The sequence below is a fragment of the Erythrolamprus reginae genome, chromosome 1 (genome assembly GCF_031021105.1).
Source record: "Erythrolamprus reginae isolate rEryReg1 chromosome 1, rEryReg1.hap1, whole genome shotgun sequence".
NCBI lineage: Eukaryota > Metazoa > Chordata > Lepidosauria > Squamata > Dipsadidae > Erythrolamprus > Erythrolamprus reginae.
This window is the reverse complement of record NC_091950.1, coordinates 76328088-76348765: the sequence shown is the minus strand read 5'-3', so window position 1 is coordinate 76348765 and position 20678 is coordinate 76328088.

Genomic DNA, 20678 nt, shown 5'->3' with positions numbered 1-20678 from the left:
TGACATTGAATATCACCTTCGCCGGCCCCGCCTCTCCTGCAACCCCCTTGCTGGGAGCCCGGGACGAAAGTGCTCTCAGCAAAGGTGAGGCGGGCAGGGCCGCGCGTCACCGCTGAGAAGAACGGAGAGAGAACGAGAGTGAGTGAGAGCAACAGACAGCAAGATAGAGAGAAAGTGAGAAAGAGAGAGTGAGAGAAAGGGGGGAGAGAAAGAGATAGCAAGAGAGAGAGAACAAGAGAAAGAAAGAGCGTGAGAAAGAAAAAAAGAGAGAAAGAGTGAGAGAGAGAGAAAGCAAAAGAGACAGAAAGAAAACAAGAGAGAGAAAGTGAGAAGAAGAGAGAGAAAGAGGGGGAGAGAGAGAGAAAGAGCGAGGGGGAGAGAGAGAAAGAGAGGGAGAGGGAGAAAGAGAGAGGGAAAGGGGGGAGAGGGGGGAGAGAAAGAGAGAGGGAGAGGGGGAGAGATAGCAAGAGAGGGAGAGAGAGAAAGAGAGAGGGAAAGGGGGAGAGAGGGGGGAGAGAAAGAGAGAGGGAGGGAGAGGAGATAAAGGAAGAGGAGAGAGAGAAAGGAAGAGAAAGAAAGAAAGAGGGATGAAAGAGAAAGAGAGAGAGAGATGCTCAGTGAGCCTTTCTTTGAAGTTGCCTTTCTTTCTTTCTTTCTCTCTTTCTTTCTTTTTCTCTCTTGCTCTCTTGCTCTTTCATTCTTTTTTCTTTCTCCTGCTTTCTTTCTTTCTCTTGCTTTCTCTCCTTCCTTCCCTCCTTCCATTTCTTTCATTCCCCCTCTCTATTTTTATTTCTCTTTCATTTTCTTTCTTTCTCTCTTTCTTTCTTTCTTTCTTGCTCTTTTTCTTTCTCTCTTTTACCTTCCCTTCCTCTATTTCTTCTTTTCTTTCTCCTTCCTACCTTCTTCCCTCCTCCCTCCCTTCAGTCCTTCCTCTCTTACTCTCCTCTTTCATAAGTTTCCTTGCTTCCTTCCTCTGTTCCTGTCCCTTCCCCCTTTCTTTCTTTCTTTCCTTCCTTCCTTCCTTCCTTCCTTTCCTCCCTCCATTTCTTGCTTTCCTTTTCCTTCCTCCCTTCTTTCCTCCCTCACTCCCTTCTTTCACTCCTTCCTCTCTTCCTCTCCCCTTTTTGGCTCAAAATATTTTTTTTCTATTTTCCTCCTCTAAAATCTAGGTGCGTCTTATCAGCAGGTGCGTCTTATAGAGCGAAAAATACGGTAATTGCTGCTATTCTGGTTGCTATTGCAAGGTGATCTGGGATAATGTTAGAGCATGATAATCTCTAGAGAAAAGGTAGATGCCTTCTAGAGCATTGAAAAGAGCTTTAATAGGTAGAGGATTATAGGAAGGAGAAAACCATTGCCATAGCAAAGACTCACAGAGAGGAGAGGTTCAGTGAAAAGGATTGGATAGTAGTGTATAATTCTTTACCTTGGATATATTATGGAGAACTCAGTATGATTTTACACTTTCATGTAATGGTTTAATATGTATTTAATACCACTGACAATACTGCTACCCTTCAAAAGACCTTGACCACGTAGCAGAATGGTCTAAAACCTGGCAACTTAAAATCTCCACCACTAAATGCTCTGTCTTGCACATTGGTAAAAATAATCAGAATATATAAACTTGGAGGAATTGAACTTATTGATAACCCTCAATCTGTCAAAGACCTTGGAGTACTCATATTCAATAACTTAAGTCCTAGAGCCCACTGCAACAACATTGCCAAAAAGGCTTTAAGAGTTGTTAACCTAATCCTTCGCAGCTTCTTCTCTGGTAATTTTGAACTGCTAACAAGAGCTTACAAAACATTTGTCAGACCAATCCTAGAATACAGCTCACCTGCATGGAACCCACATTGCATATCTGACATCAACACAATTGAGAGAGTCCAGAAATATTTCACAAGAAGAGTCCTTCACTCCTCTTCTCACAACAAAATACCTTACTCCGCCAGACTTGAAATTCTTGGTTTAGACAACTTACAACTCCGTCGTCTCTGTTCCGACTTAATTATAGTTCATAAAATCATATACCAAAATGTCCTACCTGTTAACGACTACTTCACCTTCAACCACAACAACACACGAGCACGAAATTGATTTAAACTAAATGTCAACTGCTCCAAACTTGACTGCAAAAAATACGACTTCAGCAACAAAGTAATCAACACCTGGAATGCACTACCTGATTCTGTGGTTTCTACTCCTAATCCAAAAACCTTTAGCCTTAGACTATCTACAATTGACCTCTCCCCCTTTCTGAGATGTCTGTAAGGGGCGTGCATAAGCACACCACTGTGCCTACCGTCCCTGTCCTGTTGTCTTCTTTTGTTACTTTTTATCATTACTTATCAAATGTTTCATTTGTACAAATTACCATCTATAATAGTTTGAATAAATAAATAAATAAATAAATAAATAAATAAATAAATAAATAAATAGATAGATAGATAGATAGATAAATAAAATGTAGCACACCACTTGATGGGTTGGGTGGGATTCAATCCAGTGTTAACTCCTGGTAATTGCTTGAAGGAGTCCTGCAGTTTTCTTGACAAGATTTACAATAGTCTATCTCCTAGGATTGAGAGTGACTAGCCAAAGTTCAACCTGTTGACTTTATGACTAACGTGGGATTAGAACTCTCAGTCTTTTTATTGCTAGTCTGGTGACTTAACAAGTACACCAAATTTTGATTATACTTGTTCTGCCTTATCCTTGGTGAGATACTGTACCTGAATAGTCTTTCTCACCTTCAATGTAAATTAACATTGAGAAATAAATATTGCTTAACTTTGAGGTGGTCTTATTACCAACTAGCATAAACAAAGACTGTTAGTCCAGAGGTGAGTTTCTGACAGGTTCCGAAGAACTGGTAGCGAAAACTTTGAGTAGTTTGGAGAACGGGCAAATACCACCTCTGGCTGGCCCCATACTTGGCAGGAAACCTCAGTGTTGAACATTAACATTCTTATTCTTGGAAACAGAACAAAGCATTCTAAAATAAGCTTGTCTTTCTTGTCCTTTGTAAAAATTCAGTAAGATGAGAGCATTGCAATAGTTCCGACCTGGAATAAGATAGTTAGAAAACTCTATAGAATCTAACTGGAAGAGTGCTGCATTTTTTCTGGCTTTGAAGGAAACACTTACCATCATCTCTTTTGAGTTCCCCAATTGACAAAAGGGATTCAAGTTTTTCTTCATTTGTGTTATTGCACTCTGGTATTTTTAAATATTTTTAGTTCATTATGGTTTTTTATTGCTATCTCATGTTGTTGTTGTTGTTGTTGTTATTGTTATTGTTATTGTTATTTTATAAAGTCTTTGAATAAAGTACTTAAATACTCTTCCAATGAGATCCTTTCTTCCAAATCCAAAAGAACCGGTGACCCTATCCTACTGGACTAGAAAAAGATTCAAATGCAAAGATTCAAAGATAAATAAGGCAATGGGTCCAGATGGCATCCACCCCAGAGTTCTTAAAGAACTCAGATCTGTCATTACTACCCCCCTGACTGATTTGTTTAACCAATCCTTGTTAACAGGAGAAGTTCCTGAGGATTGGAGAATGGCCAGTGTTGTGCCTATTCACAAGAAGGGCAGTAGAGAAGAAGCTGGTAACTACAGGCCAGTTAGCTTGACATCAGTTGTAGTTAAAATGATGGAGACTCTACTCAAAAAGAGGATAAATCAGCACCTAAAAAACAATAACTTATTAGACCCAAATCAGCATGGCTTTACTGAAGGCAAATCATGTCAGACTAATCTCATTGATTTCTTTGACTATGTCACAAAGGTGTTGGATGAAGGTGGTGCCGTGGATATTGCCTACCTGGACTTCAGCAAAGCCTTTGATACGGTTCCACATAAAGAGCTGATAGATAAATTAGTGAAGATTGGACTTAATCCCTGGATAGTTCAATGGATTTGCAGCTGGCTGAAGCGTAGACATCAGAGAGTTATTGTTAATGGCGAGTATTCTGAGCAGAGTCAGGTTACAAGCGGTGTGCCACAAGGATCTGTTCTGGGTCCTATTCTTTTTAATATATTTGTGAGTGACATAGGGGAAGGTTTGGTAGGGAAGGTTTGCCTATTTGCCGATGACTCTAAAGTGTGCAATAGGGTTGATATTCCTGGAGGCGTCTGTAATATGGTAAATGATTTAGCTTTACTAGATAAATGGTCTAAGCAATGGAAACTGCAGTTTAATGTTTCCAAAAGTAAAATAATGCACTTGGGGAAAAGGAATCCTCAATCTGAGTATTGTATTGGCAGTTCAGTGTTGGCAAATACTTCAAAAGAAAAGGATTTAGGGGTAGTGATTTCTGACAGTCTCAAAATGGGTGAACAGTGCAGTCAGGCGGTAGGGAAAGCAAGTAGGATGCTTGGCTGCATAGCTAGAGGTATAACAAGCAGGAAGAGGGAGATTATGATCCCACTATATAGAATGCTGGTGAGACCACATTTGGAATACTGTGTTCAGTTCTGGAGACCTCACCTACAAAAAGATATTGACAAAATTGAACGGGTCCAAAGACGGGCTACAAGAATGGTGGAAGGTCTTAAGCATAAAACGTATCAGGAAAGACTTAATGAACTCAATCTGTATAGTCTGGAGGACAGAAGGAAAAGGGGGGACATGATCGAAACATTTAAATATATTAAAGGGTTAAATAAGGTCCAGGAGGGAAGTGTTTTTAATAGGAAAGTGAACACAAGAACAAGGGGACACAATCTGAAGTTAGTTGGGGGAAAGATCAAAAGCAACATGAGAAAATATTATTTTACTGAAAGAGTAGTAGATCCTTGGAACAAACTTCCAGCAGATGTGGTAGATAAATCCACAGTAACTGAATTTAAACATGCCTGGGATAAACATATATCCATCCTAAGATAAAATACAGAAAATAGTATAAGGGCAGACTAGATGGACCATGAGGTCTTTTTCTGCCGTCAGACTTCTATGTTTCTATGTTTCTATGTTTCAATTGCAATTTAGAAGCATACCCATTCATTCATTTATTTTATTTGTGTGATTTATCCTTGCCTCAAACTAGACAAACTCCAGGACAATCTAACCTATCAAACAAAAGCTCATAAGATAATAACAGATGATCGCAAGAAGTCTTTTAGCTTGAAGAGGAGCTCCCACAGAGGCAATAGCAATAGCACTTAAATTTATGTACCGCTTCCCAGTGCTTTTATAGTCCCATCTAAGATGTTTACAGAGTCAGCATATTGCCCCCAACAATTTGTGTCCTCATTTTACCCATCTCGGAAGGATGGAAGGCTGAGTCAACCTTGAGCCGGTGAGATTTGAACTGCTAGCAGTCAGTTGAAGTAGCCTGCAGTACTGCACTCTAGCCACTGCACCACCTTGGCGCAGTTCATCTCAGACTCCCCTCCTGCCATGCTTCCTGGTAGTTAGAAAGCAGACATTCCCTAGTTAAACCTGGACAGAAACTGTATAGGAAAATGGGCAGAAAACGTATTTTTCTGATACCCAGGCCCCAAACCAGAGAGGGTTTTTAAAGGATTTAATCAATTTATTGAAGAGCACTTAGAAATATGTCAGTAACCAGTGCAGCTCTCACAGCAATGCTGTAATGTGCCAGGATTATGACTGCCCTGTTGCATTGTGGCCCAATAGAAATTCCTTGTAGTCCTCAAGGACAGACCCTTGTCAATTACATTCAAACGTTGGTAAATATTAAAGCATTTTAAGCTATAGAAGCACTCTATCCATTACCCATTTTTATTGTGAATGGTTTTTGTAGTAAATATAGTTTTTGACAAAAGTTTAAGTGGTTTTGTGTTTAGGGAATTGAATACCATCCTGAGAAATCCTCCTAACTCTCCTCTAACAAGTAGCAGGAAAAATATGAAGCTGAACAATTACTAGTTACTGTGAAGCCACCAAGTATTAAGGCAAAACTTAAAGTAGTATCGGAATCGCTTTACAATGGCTTGAAGATTCTTGAACCATGAAGTCTAAGATGCTTGAAAAAGGTTTAGTTCTTTTTCCCAAAGTGACATATATTGAATGACATATCTAATTTCCTAAGCATTTGGAGTTGGACAATAAGAAATCTCTGTCAAAGTAGAATGTTTCAAGGTGCCCAAAAGTGCTAATGGATGCCAAAAAATATTCAATACTTTTGCAGATGCTGAAAAACCTCACCTTAGCTCAATGATCCAGTAAATTACCAAACAAGAAGCCCTGATTTTATTGCAAAGTTTCCTTTCCTGTCACATTATATGTTTACTAAAAGAACTTTCAAGAATTCTTTGATAACTGCCATGACTTCTTTTTTGTAGATATTGTGGAAACCAGTTAGGTGCCGTGCCCTGTCTTTTACTGACATGAAACCAAATCTAAGTTGGATTGCTTGTGACATTTCTGTCTAACTTATTATTTCCTTCAGAGTATAATATCAGAGGGCTGCAGGCACTGCCGAACAACTCCTTGTTATCACACCGTGCTATCTGGGCTTACATTTGTCATAGTTCAGTTAACAAGAACAGCTCCCACCGTTGCTTTGTGACCAATTCTGCACTGCTTTAGAAAGAACAGCTTAGACTGTTTCATTTCAGACCTTGAGTTTCCCTTATCCTGGATCTTTTTCAACTTCTTGGCCCCTCTGATTCTCCTTGAATCTGTCCTCTACCATCTCTTTCTCCTGTTGTTGCAGGTGACATTTCCTACACTATAGCTTCAAGCTATCCCTCAACTACAAAGGTAACTGAGTGAAGCAGCTTCCAAAAATACCAGCACCCAGGAGTAGAAAACAGGTCTCAAGCCTGTGTAATAAATGAATTCATGATTCTCAATCCCTCCGGTGACATTAATAGCAGTACGAGGAGCAAGAAGCAAGTTAATGTTAATTTCTGCAGGTAATGCGTGAAAGGAGATAGGAAAAGCTTGAAAGGTCAGCATCTGCTGCTGTGCAGGAGGGTTGCAAAATTTGATTGTCCAGTAAATGTCAACACTATAGTCAGGAATCTACATGCCACTGTTCCTATTTAATCTTACTTTGCAGTCTGTTTCACAGGCAGTGATCATGCAGCAATTTTTTTTTAAGAAAACCCTTGAGTTCTAAAATGGAATTGTATGATTGCATTACCATGGCAATAAGGCACCTGTAAATTACAAACTTGTCATTTAATCAGCATAAATATGGTTAGTACAAGGCTTGTGATTTTTATATCAATTTTCAGGGAATGTTGAAGAGCCCTTAATGATTATATACCATAAAAAACTGCATTTCCAACTGTTGCCATGGCATTATGTGCTCTCTCTCTCTCTCTCTCTCTCTCTCTCTCTCTCTCTCTTTAAGACAGTGACTGGAATGTAGAGCAGATAATGAATCTAATTGATTGTCCTCAGCACCTTGCCGAGATGCTTTATTTTATCACTCCTTTTCTGCAGCCTTTTGTTTTCCAACAGATCAGATGCCGGACTACATTGTATAAAAGCAGTAATGGCTTTAGTGGAGAAGAAAGCAAATCCATTTTTCACAGAGAACAAACAGGTAAACAGTTTGAAACCACCCATATTGAATCCCACCCTCCCTTAGAACAGATAATAAGAGCCATTGGAAGAGGAACTGCTGTGTTATCTTTAGATATTGGGAAAGAAATTGTACCAAAAAAAGGGCAGAATACAAAATGATGGCTAGTGTTTACATTCGATTCATGCGCTCGATTTTTCACATGTTTCAAAATGGGATTTTTATTTAAGAATGAAGCTTGAAATGGCCCCTCATTTAGTGGTTGTCTAACTGGCAGCAGTTCCGGATGTGTTTGAATTGGATAACTTGTAAATTGTGATTACAATATATGGAGAAAGGATGCATCAGAAACAAATACAGCAGACGTCATACCATATGAACCATTCTGGGCTCTGATTATCTTTTAAAAATAAAGCAAAAGCAATCATACTGATTTAAAAATTATGCTCCAAGGAAAAGAGGTTGATGTAAAACAAGAAATTCCTTAATTAAGAGATCAGCACTGACAGCTAGATCTGCTTCCTGGAGCTGCCTAATATTTTATAAAATATATTGTCCAAGTGGTTGTTTTTTTCATGTTTTGTTCTGTTATTTTGAAATAAACAGTTTGATCCATTTTGTGTTGGCTTAGTAGAATTGTTTTTAAGCAAAGGTTAGATTGGTAAAATAAGTAAAAAATAATAGATCTTATAAGAAGTAAACAAAGAGCAAAAGGTAAGACCTCACCTGCAGGCATTCCTTCAAATATGTTAATATTTCCCTTGAAAAGAGATCCAGATATTTCAGAAAACATTGTTTATTTTAAGAATTATGGAAGAAAACATTCTAGATTGAAATTCATGACAATGCAATATGTCATTGACAATGATCCTGTGTGTATTACATGCTTATCTCAGTCAATTTAATTGTATCACCTTATTGGCAGTTCTGGCAGCATGTAATCTCATTATCTAGATCAAAATCACAATTTTCTTAATTTTTCCTGAAAAAAAAACACTTCGCATCTCATGACCCTTCCCTTTCTTGATGACCAGACAGATAGAGATAGGCATGGGTTGTGTACTGAAAGCCGATTAGATGAGGGGAACATGTTCTATAGATGCCAGGATTCTTAAGAGAACTGATGGCGTAGTGGTTAAAGTGCAATATTGCAGGCAAAACTCTGCCCATAGCCTGGAGTTCGATCCATCCTCAGGCTTCCATTCTTCTGAGGTCAGTAAAATGAGGACCCAGTTTGTTGGGGGCAATATGCAAATAATGCTTCTACATTGTAAATCACCCAGAGAGTGTTGTAAATCAGTGATTTTTTACATTTACAAAATCCTGGGGTGCACCACTAATCAAAATGACACAAAATGACATTCTAACACAGTACGTATTATACACATAGTTAATAATATAGTTTCTAAATGTATTTATACTCACTTAGTGTGAAACCTAGACCTGTTTAGATGAACACAAAAGGGCAGGAATGGTAGAAAGACACACACGAAGATCTTCCTCAGTCTCTCTCTGTTTTTAGTTTTTATCTCAGTCGAGCTTGAGAAGCTCAGCTCAAATAGATATGTGGTTGAAAACAGGAGCAATCTTTGTTGGCCAGAATGGGGAACTCCTTGCCAATAGATAACCAAAAACCGTCCAAAGGAAGATCAGCAAACTTTAGCTTTAAACCACAATTAGAAATTGAGACCATGGGGAGGAGTAGCAGCTTCAACTACTTGCCTTGGCCACACAATGACAAGTGCGCGGCAGGCCGAGCGGAGACCTTCCTCGGTGTGGATGAGAGGTGGCCTTCTATTGGTTCATCACTAGTGGTCGGGATGAATCCTAGAAGATGATTGGTCAGTGAGCGGTCCCTGTGCCTCCACTCTTCCTGTCGCTGATAGCTGGAGGGATTGTGAGGGGAATGTTTATGTTCGGATGGAGGTGACTGGCGGCGGGCTGGATAAATGGCCTCCACGGGCCATAGTTTAATTTCCCCATGACACACCTGACCATGTCTCATGGCATACTAGTGTGCCGGGCCACACTGGTTGAAAAACACTGTTGTAAATTGATATGGGACAGTATATACTGTATAATGAAGATCTTTCCATCACATTTACTTCATAAATAAAGATAAAGGCTCTGTCAACATTCTAGTGGGTGATATTCTTAATATCATAGTTACAAAATGGTAAAAAGGTACATATCAACATTCTTTATTATATTACCAATCAGGGATGGGTTCCAGATGAATTTTGCTACCAGTGTGAATTTGTGAACGTGTCCCACTGTGCAATTTCACTTCTCCACATGCTCAGGACCACATTACAAGCCAAAATAAAGCTGAGGAGCTTCTCAACTGTGCTTTGTACAAAGAATAAATATCAGCACTAAGACGAGAGTGCGCGGGAGGGCTTCTTCCAACACGGAGATGCCAGGAAAAAAAATCACTGAAAATTGCATCATCAGTGGGTTCCTACTGGTGCTATGCTCTGGATCACAATGGTAGGAACCCACCACTGTTACCAATGTTTTAGAAGAATCGAGAATGCCTGGTTTTCCCATGAGAAGATGTAATCTATGCATACACAACCAAGGAAATACTAATCTAATACAAAGTGTTATTATAACCAGTTCAAAACTGTCTCTTCTTCCTGAGTTCAATCCAAATGGATATGAAGTTCAGGTCACAGATATATTGATTGAGAGAGACAGAAATAATTCAAGACTTGATTTAATCAGGCTCTACCTCACTCATACATAAACAAATTCTATCCAGAACAAAGTATGATACAAATGCATAGTACACCAGAAAGAAGTGTTTCTTATAGGATGATAATCATGGACTGCAGTGGAAAGCAAACATTTCAGAGAAGCACTAACCAATACATCCTGAATTCCAGTTACTAGGTGGGTGGGATAGGGAAATCTTTGGGCAGATGAGTGGACAGATTAGGCTCAGAGTTCAATGAAAATCAATCTATCAAGTCATCCTAAGGAAATTGCATTTGGAGATGAAACTCTACTCCCTGATGTTCCAGAGAAAGAAGAAAGAGGAAATTTATTTTCTCAAACCAATGGTTCACAGTTGAAGCTTTAGAAAAGCAATCTCAAGTTATCCATCATCATGAAGGTGTCCAATTCTCTTTTAAAATACGTGTGGTTTCTTGTTCCAACAGTCATTCAAAGGGAACTATTCCAGAACTCTACGCCTAGATAATTTTTCCCCAAATTACTTCACTTGTGAATCTGACAATTTCAATGTGCTTCAGATGTATTACCTGAGCTATTCCTCTCCAGAGAACTTTTCCCTTGACTCTTTCCTTCATCTAGTCACTATTTTACTCATCAGGATAGTAGTTAATAATGCAAAAGATTATTAACTAAGAAAAGATGCATTATCACTTAGTCCAATTAATTGTGCTTGTATGATACCTTTATCTACCTTTGGTTTTAATCTAAAACAGCAGCTCTGGGTTACAAACAAAACTCCTAAGCAAGATTTCTGTAAAAGTGAGAAGTTGAACCTAAAAAAACAATATTGTTCATTACATTACACTAAATTGGTCTTATAGTCAGTATTTGTTTATTTAAATTTTATGGATAATCAGTGAGCTTCAAGAGTTATAATATTAAAATATAAGTTGGAAAACTCAAGTAGCCAATCAATGAAGTCTCAGGAATGATTCTTTCATTGGGAAAAGAGATAAATGGATTGATTCAATCCACAGGTTTCTAAGTCACCCTATGAATTCTTTTTTAAAGAAAAAGAATTCTTTAAAAAATATTTTTTTAAATCTTTAAACTAACATCAATCCAATCAATATTCATTTTTATGTGAGATATTTATTTTTCGCTGTTTTGCCAATGGATGGCTTAAAAGGGGATTAACAAAATAAAACAATATTTGAAAGATAATTAAAATATAAAAATAACCTCCCAAAAAGACACCACTGTGCACACATGCGCACCCAAACCCATGTGTCACAATGTTGGCCTTCATCTTCACCAACTAACTCCCCACTTCTATGTAAACTTCTGCAGATATAAATGTAAATGTGATTTTTCTTGGAAGGAACTTTGAAAATCTGGATAACTACTGGGAAAGTTGTCATTGTGCAAATAATAAAACCAGCAATCACTGAATGCTCACAACTTTGTTCACCAGCCAAGGACTGTGGCTGGAATAACTAACAATAAACAGGAGATTATTCCGATCTAAAGATAATCCTGTAAATTACTGAATTCATTTCTCAGTCATGCTCTCCTTCCAATCAAATCATTTTAAGTCAATAATAATAGAAAGGGAATTTGTTGGTTTGTTTTTGTTATGGTTGCAACAATAATACTCTTTGCAGCACATTTGATTTCCAGAATAGCAGACTGCTATGAAAACTCAGCGTTTGACTGAAGTGGATTCAAATTCACTCACTCTGACCAATTTAAATGAAAATATGGCCCAAAATCAGACTTCAGGTCATATTCAGTGCACATCCTAACCAGACATAAAACTTTCAATTCTTCGTGGTTTATTGATCTGTAACAGGAAGGGTTAAATAGACATTTTTATTTTACTATTTACAAGCCACTGTGAAATTAGGAGTGTTATTTAAATAAAGATGATTGTGACCTATACATCTTGGAGTTTTCTGCTGTGACTACAATTGGACAATCAAAATATATCATTTGATTTCTTTAGTCAGATTTGAGATATCGGATATATATTTACATTCATACAATTAATTATGACTTAATTTGATTTATACAATCTTTATAAATGGAAGACAGGAATATAGACAACAATGGTCAAATTCTTTGGGTGTTACATTTTTGTTGTGATTCCGTCCGAGGCCCCTCAGGGAACGGCTGATCTTCTGTCGGTTTCCTGCTCAGAGGGGGAGGATGAGGAACAGGAGGTGCAGGCAGACGAGGAGGAGGAATCTCAGGCTGAGGAAGAGGGGGAACAGCCAGAGGCCCCCGAGAGGGAGCTCTCCCCAGCAAGCAGCCTGGATTCCTTAGAGGAAAATGCACAAGCAATAATCGATCTGCGACAGAGAAGAGCAACACAAAGAAGGGACCAATTAGCTAGGTACTTTCAGCACTAAAGAGGCAACAGCTGGGTTTGGGTGTGGTGCTCTCTGGAAAGGCTAAAAGGCAGACCCACCCTTCCTGGCTTGTGGAGTATTATCTTTGGGAGTCCTGGGACCTGGCTGTGCTCTTTGGCGTCTTGGAATTCTGGTTTGTGACTTTGAATACTGAAACCTTGGGGGGAAAAGGTGGGGGGTCTTATTCTCTACAGTGGTGGGTGTGCCAGCAAGAAGGCTGCTGTATTGTCTGGACATCAGGACTCTGCTGTAAAGTCTTATAACCTGCCTGTGGGGAAGAACAGGTTTTTCTCTGTGTTTATTTTTCAAGCTATAAAGTACTTTTGCTTTTACCAGCGTGTCTGGCTGTTTTTTCCAGTTGGTGTTGAGGTCTGGGGGCACCCAGAGAGAACAGATTTTAAAGTAACCATTGAGAATTCTTCATGTTTTCTCATAAAGGTGAAGGAAATCCTTTCATAAAATTTAGTTGTATGAAAATGTTTAATCAAACAACATGTTTATGTACTTATTATATAGTATTATGTATAAACATTGTATTAAAATGACATTGTTCAGTCCCATTTAGTTAAAATGAACCACAAAGTTTAAAAGCACACTCTATTATAAGCTTCCTTCTGTTGTTTCTTATAAAAATGATATGATGTTCTTGATGAAGAATACAATTGTGCTGTACCATATATTTTTTTAAATAAATGATTTCACATATACTAAATAGTTGGAATAATATGGTTGACAGGGGCCACAAGGAGCACCTAACCCAGATTGAGCAGGAAAGCCATATAAACTAACTTCAACAATTGGCTGTCCAGTGTTTTCTTTTTTTTTTAATTTCTGGAAATGGAGAACCAACAACATTCATTGGAAAACTGTTCCAATGGAGACTGCACAGATGATACTGTCAGTACAGTAGTCCACTTATAGTACATTTAAATGAAATCTAAGTAACTGTGGTTCACACACATCATGTGTGAGGGTCAAAGTAGGTCATAATTATCTTTCTTGAATCAGTCTTGTTTTCACAGAGTTCCAACCATGTTCCTTTATCCTCTTTTCATGAGGCCCATCCTCTATTGCAGGGATCTCCAACCTTGGCAACTTTAAGGCTTGTGGACTTCAGTTCCTAGAATTCCTCAACCAGTTTTGCTGACTGAGGAATTCTAGTAGTTAATAATAATAACAGAGTTGGAAGGTACCTTGGAGGTCTTCTAGTCCAACCCCTGCTTGGGCCAGACACCCTTCAGACAAATGGTTATCTAACATCTTCTTAAAAACTTCCAGTGTTGGAGCATTCACAACTTCTGGAGGCACACTGATTTGGGGGCAGCTGAGGAAAGATTGCCTGTGGGATATATTGCAGTGTGAACTGTTGGGAGGAAGAGTGAAAACTCATTAACCTTACACTAACCTTGTGCTCCTTACTCTGTATAGTCATTTTGGGATCCCAGATTTGGTTGCATACAAAACTTAAAACAACCATGGCATTCTTAACATTGTGTTTGCTGAACCATGACAATCCAAAATGGTCTGACAAAACTTAAAAGTATGATAATTTGGTTATTTAAAACAAAATGTATTTTCTACTTTGTGTACTTCCCTAATCTGCATCAGACATGGTATACATACTACTTGAAGGTCTGGATTTCTAAGATAATTTTCCAGGGATTGACCGATCACATTACCCAGTTTTGTTTCTCACCCCGTGAACACCACCCAGTAAATGAAAAGCTGGGTGAAAGGAACGTGATGAAATTGTTAAAATTTCCCATCCCTGACAATGCTTTTAATCAAATATTGTTTCTCTACTGCTTATTTATTTATTATTTATCTATTTTATTGGATTTGTATCCTGCCCTTCTCCGAGGACTCGGGGCGGCTTACAACATGTAAAAAAAAATACAATTCTAAAATACAATAATAAAAACAACCAATCTGAAACCACAATTTAATTTAAAAGCACTCATTCTTATCCATCAACATATTTTCATTTAACATACATTCATCCATAGGCAGGGGCTAATGATTATTGTCCCCAGGCCTGTCTGTACAAGTGCATCTTCAAATTCTTACGGAAGGCAAGGAGGGTGGGGGCAGTATGAATCTCTGGGGGGAGCTGATTCCCAAGGGCGCCCCCCCACAGAAAAGGCTCTTTCCCTAGGCCCCACCAAGCAACATTGTCTAGTTAATGGGACCTGGAGAAGGCTGACTCTATGGGACCTGCCCAGTTGCTGGGGCTCATGTGGCAGAAGTCAGTAGCCTGGTCCAATGCCATGTAGGGCTTATATTAGCAATCAAAAGTGCATCCTCTACCATGATCCTGAAGATATTCTGCTGGTATTGTAAATCTTGTAAATCTTGATCACTGTGAAGATGGAGCAAAAAGCATTAGCCACACTTTCTTAATGATCATTAAGATAGATCCCTTGTTTATAGAGGTTACAGGGAAGAATAAGATTAAAAATGTTCCCTCACATGGAGACTAAACATTAATATCAATGACGGGTTCTAAAACCTATCACTTACCAGATAGGCAGAGCCTCCTGCCACTACTGGTTTGTAGAACTGGACCATACTGGTAGCAAGCCATTGCTGATTAATATATGTGTCTGTGAATGTTTGTGAATGGGCTTAGGATAACCACCAAAGCCCTATGTAATGATCATCATGTTCCCCGCTACCAAAAACTTCCTCATTTCTGATTTACAAAAAAGGCAATTGAAAAAGTAAGTGCCTAAAGCTAATGGAATAGGGCTTCCTTCATTTTCTCTTTCTCATAAGTTAATGGTCTATCTTTATAGATCAACAGCAGCTAACAAAGCACAGAAGCTTAATCCCCTTTTAAATAAAATTAGACTTATAATTCTTATAGAGGCCTGCTAATTATTGATTTTCTCCAAGCTCTCATCGCTCCCAAAGTTAGCTATATCAAAAGTGGTACATCTGCTCATACAAACATTTTGACGGCTAATGATTCCTTGCAACATCTGTTATGCTGTTTCTGAACAGTTGCAATTTCTTTTAGGACACTCCAGGGACTGGACCTGCAGCACCTCAATCGTGAGTACCATTTTTGGAAAGCACAAGGATGGTGCTATTAGAAATGATTGGTATCCCCAACATTTAGACGAAATATATATGTTCTTAACCTTACCATTTATTTGTTTTTCATATGTGTTGAAGCTGATCAGTCAGCCAGATTTGTCATTTCTTAAAGTCATTATTATTTTACGTTTTTATTTCCCAGTTTGGCACTCACAGCTGAACATAAAGATGGCAAAACATAACATTCATATTTAATTGGAGGAGATGTGAATCTTGGCTACGAATGCATATTTCATGTAGAAAAAAATCAAATATCCAATTAATCTGTGTTGTTATTAACTTCATTTAAAAAAAAATAGTGATCTAGATGTGCCAGAATATCTAATTATCAAATTTATATTTTATACCCAACTTCTTTTTAGAGTTTAAAGCAGAAATTCCGGGGGTGGGGAGATAATATTTGCAAATACATGAGCTTTTTGTAGCAACAGGGCTTAACTGATTTGTGGAGATATAATTAACATAATGTAACATAGTATTACAATTCAAAACAATACAATGCACATACAATTTGAAGAAAGTCCATGGCCTTCTTCTAAATAATTCCATTCAGACAAACTAATATGCAATCTTCTATCTTTTCCTCTTTACTTTGTAGCTACATTTCCCTTACCTATTCTGCCCTGCCCTGCCCCGCCCCGCCCCGCCCCGCCCCACCCCACCCCACCCTATTCTATTCTATTCTATTCTATTCTATTCTATTGAATCCTGACACCGGCCTGGACAAATTCCTGCAGTTTATCTGGCAAGATTTTGGGGAATGGTTTCCACTGTGCAATTCCTAAGACTGTGAGAGAGTGGTGGGTTGTATCTACCATATTTTTGGTGTATAAGATGCACCCTTTTCCTCCCTAAAAGAGGCTGAAAATTCAGATGCGTCTTATACTCTGAATGTAGCTTTTTTTCCCCAAGCCCTAACTAGCTGCTAATGGTCTTCCCAGCTCTCACCTTGCAGGCTCTTTCATTGTTTCTCAAGAGTTTTCCAAGCCATAACATTTTTCAGGGTTTTTTTCATTACTCTAACTTGCTCTGAGTAAGTTTCTTTCCAGCCCTAACCAGGTGCCAACTATGTTCCCAGCTTTTATCAGCTTGCAAGCTCTTTCATTGTTACTCTCTGCCAAGAATGTTTTCCAAACCCTATGTCTTTGCAGGGTTTTTCCCCATTTGTCTAACTTGCTCCAAATGTTCCTTTCCAGCCCTAATCAGGTGCTAATGATGTCCCCAGCTCTTACTGGCTGGCAAGTTCTTTCATTGTTACTCTCTCAGAATAAAAAAATGTTTAAGCTCTTAACCAGGGGATAAAATAATGTGCTGATGCTGACCAGAGTAAGGACGCTAGCCAGATGAATACCTGGTAAGCAGATCCTTTTCCTTATTTTCCTACCCAAAACTAAGGTGTGTCTTAGATTCCGGTACACCTTATACTCTGAAAAATACGGTAGTTGTTTAAATTGGGACTAGAATTCACAGTCTCATACTTTCTAGCCTGTTGCTTTAACCACTACTACCAAACTGATTACAATACACTTTAGCATTTTTAATTTGTAGAAATTACTTTTTCTATATTGAAAATAAAAGGGAAAATATTCTCTCTAGCAACATTTTATGCTAGTTCATCTAGTTTATGATCTTACAGAGAAACAGTTTTTTTTTAACTTCTCACCAGAGATACTAATTAATTTTGACATAAGGAAAAGGCATCTAAAGAACTCACATCATACAAGCAGCACATCTGTAGTTTGTTAACACAATTAAATGACAACTAATCTGGTTACAGTCTCTCTACACTTTGTGTAATGTAATTATATGACTTGGCATGAAGTTTAAGAGCTGAACATTTTTCTTCTTTCCACTAAGTTGTTCAATAAAAGTGATATTATACTATTAGATTAATAGGGCAATTATGGGAATCTACTTGAAGGTGTACTTAGGGTTTCTGGGAGAGAAAATAAATGGTGAAAATTAAGGAAAACTAGAGGAAATGTGACATAGCAATGATAAAATGAGGATTGGATTAATAAAGATAATGTCATAACAAAAATATCTAAGTGTTGAAACAATCCAAATTATTGTAGCTGATTGAATATTAATTGAGGTATTAGCATGTTCATTTTCCTGCTACCATTGTCACTTTGCTTTTTTTCTTCATTGGCAATAGAAAATATCCTTAAGATGGTATTCTTAAATTAAGATAGCTTTTTATAATTTCTGAATATAGTAATCACCTCTTTATTTACTGTCTAATTCCAAATTTTAATTTTAAGCAAAATCAAAATACTGAGATATAATTTTTGGAACTCAAAAATTGATTCTTCAATCTCTTATGTGTGTTTGTGTGTATACATATACACATACATACATACATAGTGGTTCGTGAACATGCATAAATTTTCCATGTTTTTCAGCTAAGTATCACCATACATCTTGTGATTATGTTTATAAAAGTTGGTTTTTTAAAAGATGTGAGAAAAACATTTTATATATTTAGTAGTATGTAGTATACAAAACAGGATACAAGTGAGATAGAACTCCAACAATGTTAGATATAATAGAATAAAATCATATACCAATTGTTTTTAGGGGTTTTTTATAATAAATAACCAGATACACAAAACAGTGATACAAAAGAAACATAAACCAGCATAAGATTGCGAAATCTTTAGTGTGCAGACATTCCAGAGATGAGATGCCAACACCAAGAAACATTTTTTTCCTTAGAAGGCATAGAAAATGTGGATTCAGATGAGGTGGAAACAGCCTGAAATTGCAGGGTCTTAATATAGTTAATGATAGGTTGTGCCATTTTATCTCTCATTGTTGTACTTTCTCTTTTCCTTTCTTAATAAAAACTTCTGCAAATATAGTCATTCATGATATTAGATGTAAATTTAAAGGGACAGTTTGTAAGATTACAAAATCCCATATAATTTAAAGTTTTGTGTCAAGACCATTCAGCTCTGTTCATTTTGGCACATTGATTCACAACAACTGATCCTTGCATAGGAGGCTATATGTTTATTTATTTTTTATTTTATTTTTGTGAAGTACATGTTGGTAATATACATAGATATAACATAGTTTATATACATAAGATGGATACTGATAAGAGGGAACACAGACAGTAAGCACGCTGGTACACTTATGCATGCCCTTTACTCAAGAATCGGGTGAGGTCAACAGTGGATAGTCTAAGAGTAAAGTTTTGGGAATTTGGTGATGAAACTACAGAGTCAGATAATGAGTTTCAGGCATTAACTACTCAGTTGCTAAAGTCGTATTTTCTACAGTCAGGTTTGGAGCGGTTCATTTTGTGCTTGTATCTGTTGTGTGCTCATATATTGTTGTGGTTGAAGCTGCAAAAGTTGTTGACAGGAAGGATGTTGTAGCAGATGATTTTATGAGAAACCTTAGGTCATGTTTAAGGTGACATAGTTCTAAGCTTTCTAAGCCTAGAATTTCAAGTCTGGTGTGTAGGATATTCTGTTGCAAGTGGAGGAGTGGAGGACTCTTCTCGTAAAGTATCTCTAGACGCTTTCTAATGTTCATTCATTCATTCATTTGACTTGTATGCTGCCCCTCCCTGTGGACTTGGGGCAGCTCACAACATATCAATGACCAAAAAGTATACAATAATATAGCTAAATCCAATTAATATAAACAGTTAATTTAAAACATTATAAAAAGACTAAACATTAAAATAATTCACACAATAACAGCCGTAAGCATACTAAACATTCAATGGCCAGAGGCCATTGAACTACTTATATCCAGAATGTGGTGTGGGTTCCAGACTGATGAGCTGTGTTCAGGGATTGGTCTGGTGAATGTTTTGTATTCTCTGGTTAGTAGTGTGATAATACCGGACAAGAAGCTATGTAAGATTATGTTAACAACTCTTGAAGCCTTTTTGGAGATGTTGTTGCAGTGGGCTTTATCACTTGATATGAGTATTCCAAGGTCTTTTCTGGAGTGAGGATCATTTGTAAGGTCTGAATACAAGATATTCAGCTTGTATTTGATGTTCTGATTCTTTTTTCTAATGTGTATGTCAGAGCATTTTTGGGTTGAGATTTGGAGTTGCCAGATGTTTGACCATTCTGACACAAAGTCAAGGTCTTTTTGGAGAGTAGTAGTGTTGTCAGTGGTGTTGAAGATTTTTACATCATCAGCAAAGAGAACGTAGTCACTTGTGATGGAAAAGGTCATCTATATAAAGAATGTTGGTCCTAGTGAGCTGCCTTGGAGTCCACCGCTGTTAATAGGAACGGGATTCGATAGGGTGCTCCCTATTTTTATCACTTGTTTGATAGGAGTGCAGTTATCCAGGCATGTAGGGGTCCAGAAATGCGGTAGGATTTCAGTTTTAGAAGTAGTTTATCATGAACCACTGATTTGAATGCTTTACAGAAGTCGATGTAAAGTGCATCTATTATTTTGCCCTGGTCAAGTTTTGAGGTCCATATGTTTTTGCAGTGTAGTAGTTGTAGCTGATAGAATATTAATTGAGGTATAAGCAGCGATCCCTCTTTCCCCTGGAATGGCTAGCTCCATGGCTTCCACCATACCTGCCTCTCCCCAGCAAGACCAGGATGTTTTGACCCTCTGCCATCCCAGAGATAAGCATCCCCTCCCCTCCTGTCTCTCCAGCGTCAGGTGTGCCAGAAATTTCATTCATATCATATTCAGTCTTGAGTCCTTGAGCTTGTTGTTTACGATATTGTAGAAGGTACAGTTGGATTTTGTGTGGAGGTTTTCCTTCTTTGCTGTGATAGTTGGAGCATTCTGTCTTTATTTGGTGACATATATTTTTAGCGGTTTTTGAAGTTAGCTAGATAGGCTGCTTTGTTTTTTGTTTTTGTATGTCCGGGGAAGTTCAGTATTTTTGTAAGAAAACAAACATATTTTGCGCCAATACTCCAAAAATGAAGCAGTAGACATTTCACATGTGCCAGAAAAAAACTGCTAGGGAGAAAAT